Raw genomic sequence first — 4,562 nt, forward strand, 5'->3', positions numbered from 1 at the left:
TGACAGGTGAAAAATAAAAAATTTCTTCGGCCTCGTCACCGGCTTCTGGCGGTGGAAGGCGTAATTATCCGTCTGCATTGGCTATCTTTGTTCCTGGTCTGTGCAAAATACGAAAGCTGTAGTTTGCAAGAAAAATTCCCCAGCAGTGCACACGAGCTGCAGCTACTGCATTTTTGTGGTGCTTTGCCTCAAATATGACTGAGCGACTGGTGATCAGTGATTGCACTGAAAGTACGCCAGTGCAGATATTTGTGAAATTTCTTTACTCCAAAATCAACTGCAAGAGCTTCTTTTTCCTGTTGCGCGTAGTTACGTTCAGCAGGCGTCATCGTCCGTGATGCAAACGCGATCGGTCGCTCTCAACCACGTGCGACAGCACTGCGCCTAAGCCGTAGGCAGAAGCGTCACATGTCAGCTGTATTTCCTCCGTTACATCATAGCTAGGTCTTCACTTATCAAATTCTTACAGCCACTGAAACACGCGTCACACTCGCTCGACCATTTCCATCTGCTGCCCTTGCGCAATAGTTGGTGGAGAGGTGCTAGCACATTTGCTAGGTCGGGCAAGAATTTGGCGTAGCAGTTTACTAGGCCCAAAATGCATTTAGCTGAGTCACACAACTTGGTTTTGGCGCTTCTCGAATCGCCTTTACTTTTTCCGGTGCTAGGTGTACGCCATGCTTGTCTAGCTCGTGCTCCAAGTAACAAACATTTTCTTTGAAAAATTTGCATTTCCCTGCGTTTACACGAATGCCGTGCTTACTGAGCGCTTGTAGCACTTGCTGGGAACGGTGATAGCACTGTGTCAGGTATTCACCTGCTATTAACACACCGTCCATGTAACAGGCTGTCCCAGGCATGTTTCGCAAAACCTGGCCCATCACGGCCTGAAACATTGCAGGTGCGCTGTCCACTCCGTAGGGCAATCGCCGGAACCTGAAAAGTCCCATGCGCGTATTCACCGTGAGCAGTTGCTGTCCCTGCTCATCCAGCTCAAGCTGTAAGTAAGGCTTCGACAAATCCAGCAAGGTGAACACGGTCCCTCCAACCAGTGACGCGAATACGTCCTCTAGCAGAGGCAATGAATAGCGGTCAAGTTCAATATCCCGTTTGACCGTGACTCTGTAATCCCCACATATACTAAGCTCCTTTCCTGTTTTCTTTGGCACGGTAACTAGCTGTGTAGCCCAATCACTGTGCCTGACTCTGCACACCACACCTACTTTCTCAGGGTCGCGCAATTTATTCTGCACTTGTTCGCGCAAAGCATATGGTTCTGGTCTCGCCTTACAAAAAGATGGATGCACATAACGTTTCATTCGGATACTACCAGTGAATACTTTGATAGAACCATAGCCTGGCTCAAGCATATCACCGTACAACTGTTTCAACTTCTTTTCAGCTTCCACTGCTACCATCTGCCTGCCCTCCTGTATGTTATCCAGGTCACGTTGCAAGTGCTGAACAGCATTCTGCAGGTCAACATTTAGTGTACTCTTCCAATCGTGACCTAAAAGCGTCTGCATGAGGGCTTCAATTTCTTGATTTGCAACTATAAGACGCAGATCGTAGCTTCGGTTCTGATAACATATTTTGACGTTTGCTACGCCTTTCACTCAAAGTGAAAGGCGTAGCACCTTCCACTTATACACTCCTAGACGCACGCCTTCTTTGGAACATTGGCAGTTTGGAAAATTTTCAACAATTCTCTTTCAGACCTTACGGTCACAGCTGCTCCCGTGTCTAGTTCCATTGGAATCTCCTTGCCGTTTACTTTTACTTTAAGCACAATTGGTGGAGAGCTATGAACTCGGTTAGTCGTACCAAGAGTAAGTAAGTCTGTTAACGGCAATGTCTCCTCAACTTTGTGCGCGACCTCTGTTTTGCACATTTTCGCTACATGCCCGGGCTTCGAACATTTGAAGCATGTACTTTTGAGAAGAGGACAACTCACTGGCGTGTGAAGTCCTCCGCATCTATGACAGGCGCGAACAATGCCTTTCCCACGTTGCTTCCTTTAACCGTTTCAGGGTCACGCTGCTCGTTGCTAGCGGTCTTCGTCGCATGTCGCCTGCCTTGCATGGTGGACTTCCGATGCCGGTAAACGTCAGCAGGACTGGCGGTTGACCCCTCCAGTAGCATTTCTCGGGTGTCTTTCTGGGCCGTTTCCAAGGCGGTGGCAATTTCGCATACTCGCTTCCAGGTGACTTCGTCTTTTGACAGGGCAAGAAGACGGCATCGAATCGAATCCGTCCTGATTCCAGCAATCAGTCGATCGCGGAGCGCTTCTTCCAAAAAGCTTCCAAACGAGCACGTCTTAGCCAGTCTTTCAGCTCGACCATGAACTGTTTTAGGCTTTCGTCCGGCTCTTGGTTTCGCTGGTAAAAGTGATACCGTTTGGTAACCACTGACCGTTTTGGAGCATAGTGCTTTCGGAGAGCTTCTGTAGCTTCTTCGTACTTGACTTTCGTTGGTTTCTTCGGCAGCAGCAGGCTACGTAGAGTCACGTAAGCCCTTTCGCCCAGTATTGTTAAAACTTGCTACTTCTTGCGTCTATTCCATTGGCGGTTGCATAAAAGCCGAAGCTTTCCAGGTAGACTTCGATATTGCTTGCGTCTGGGCAGAACTCGGCCAAAGATCCCAGGGTCGTGTTCATCACTGACGTCCTCGCATGCCATGGCGTCGTTGCCGTTTCATCAAGCTTGGTCATTGCCTCTGCCCGAACAAAGCCATCCTCGTCGCCATGTTGGCCAGAGACGCCGTGAAGTCAAGCATTTATTCGGACAGCAACACAAACATGACAGCAACGATTCAGTGGGTTCGCCTTGTAAAGGGAGCATGGGTGCAACCAAGGCATGCTATTGGCTAGCGATACAATAGCACATGTGAATAGTGACCGCCTGCATCAGATAAGCGGCGCACGGTGACAAGAGACAACGCGCTTGGCAAACGTTGCACAGATACAACAATTGCCAACTACCGATGTTAGGGAGAAGCGTGTACATATTTAAGGCACAATTAAGTAAAGTTATTGGTAACAAAAAAATTGTTACTTCATGACGAAACTTAACAGGGTCATGAATGTCAAGACATTCATTATCAGGGCGACTATTCCATAGTTCAATTGGTAGTAGTAAGAGAGATGAATTGAAGGCGTTTGTGTGCCCAAAGTTACGTTTGAAGGAGCGGTTGTTGTGCAAACGGGGAGGCGGTCGCAACGGTTGGGAGAGAGGGAGCGCGGATAGGAGCTGACGTTTTGTTAATTTATGCAATAAGCAGACTAGAGCAATCTTTTTGCGTGATTCTCAGGAGGATAAGGACAGAGAAGATTTAATATTAGCATCAATCTAATGACGGCTGTAGTTTTTAGCGATCAAATGCGCGGAGCAATTTTAAGCACGTTCAAGAACGTTGATTTCATAAGTTTGATGAGGTTACCAAATTTATGCTGCTTATTCAAGTTGAGGAAGGAGGAATGTTAGTTATACTAATGAATTGGCCGATGTAGGAGCGTCGTGAAGGTTATGTTTATTGTAGCCGAGAGTGCGCGATGCCTGCACTGTGATCTTATGCATGTGAGTTGTTCATGAATCTTTTTGTGAAGGATGCAGGCGAAGGCAATACTTTCTGTTTGCTAGGGGGCAATTATTATTAGTGTAGTTAGATGCTGCCGATGATTTCTTGCGGGTGAAGGTCACTGGTTTACATTTTTCGGTATTAAGAGACGCTTGCCAACGTGAGCAGCGATTAGTTAAGAGATTCATATGCTGTGGGAGAGGAAGATTATCAGCAGAAAAAGATATTACGGTAGATTACGCAATCGTCTGCGAAAAGTCGCTTGTTAGAGGAGATATCCGCTGGCAGATCATTGATGTCAATTAAAAATAATAAGACACCTAAAACAATACGCTGGGAGGCGCCGGAGGTGACGTCACTAATAGAAAATGAGAATAAATTTGTAACGGTATAACAGTCATGGTGTACTATTTTTCAGGGAACGGTTTCGTGGTCCGCAAGGTCTTTGCAAACCGTGAACTTTGCAGAACCCAAGGCATATAGCAACGCCGAAAAATCTTTCAAATCGCCACACAATTTCAAAACGATAGACAATTCGCAGCGATGTTTCGAATGGCGCTTTCGAATACAAGAGGGGTAGGCAAAGAAATATATCCTGGCTATGCTGTACGGGGAGCTGATCCTGCTCACCTGCTAACGGTTGCTTCTACGTTTAGCCAATAGTTCGTTAGGGGCCTTTCGTTTCATTTCTTTATTACTCTTATGACGTGAAGCTTATATTTTTATGGTACTTCGTTTTATCATTTCCGTAGTATTTTGCAAAAGGTCTGTTTCTGGTCATGTTGCATACAATTCAATACAGGTTTTTCTGCAAATTTTTTGTCATAATTAAAGACTATTTGCAGTTTTGCCTCGAAATATCCGACTACATTGTTAAACTCTTTTTCGCAGGAAGGTCACAACTATGGTTTGTTATTTGATTAGGAAAATGACGTTAAGCCTTAAGCACATGAGAGTAATTATAAATATTTCCAAAGAAAGTGAGC

The 4,562-nt window shown here is 45.9% G+C and overlaps 1 pseudogene; it reads right to left on the reverse strand.

Annotated features, from left to right (window-relative positions):
* Positions 1 to 1,950: 1,950 nt before the first annotated feature.
* On the reverse strand, positions 1,951 to 2,656 carry LOC142559298 (uncharacterized; annotated as a pseudogene).
* Positions 2,657 to 4,562: the final 1,906 nt, after the last annotated feature.

The sequence above is a fragment of the Dermacentor variabilis genome, chromosome 10 (assembly GCF_050947875.1).
Source record: "Dermacentor variabilis isolate Ectoservices chromosome 10, ASM5094787v1, whole genome shotgun sequence".
In the NCBI taxonomy this organism is placed as follows: Eukaryota; Metazoa; Arthropoda; class Arachnida; order Ixodida; family Ixodidae; genus Dermacentor; species Dermacentor variabilis.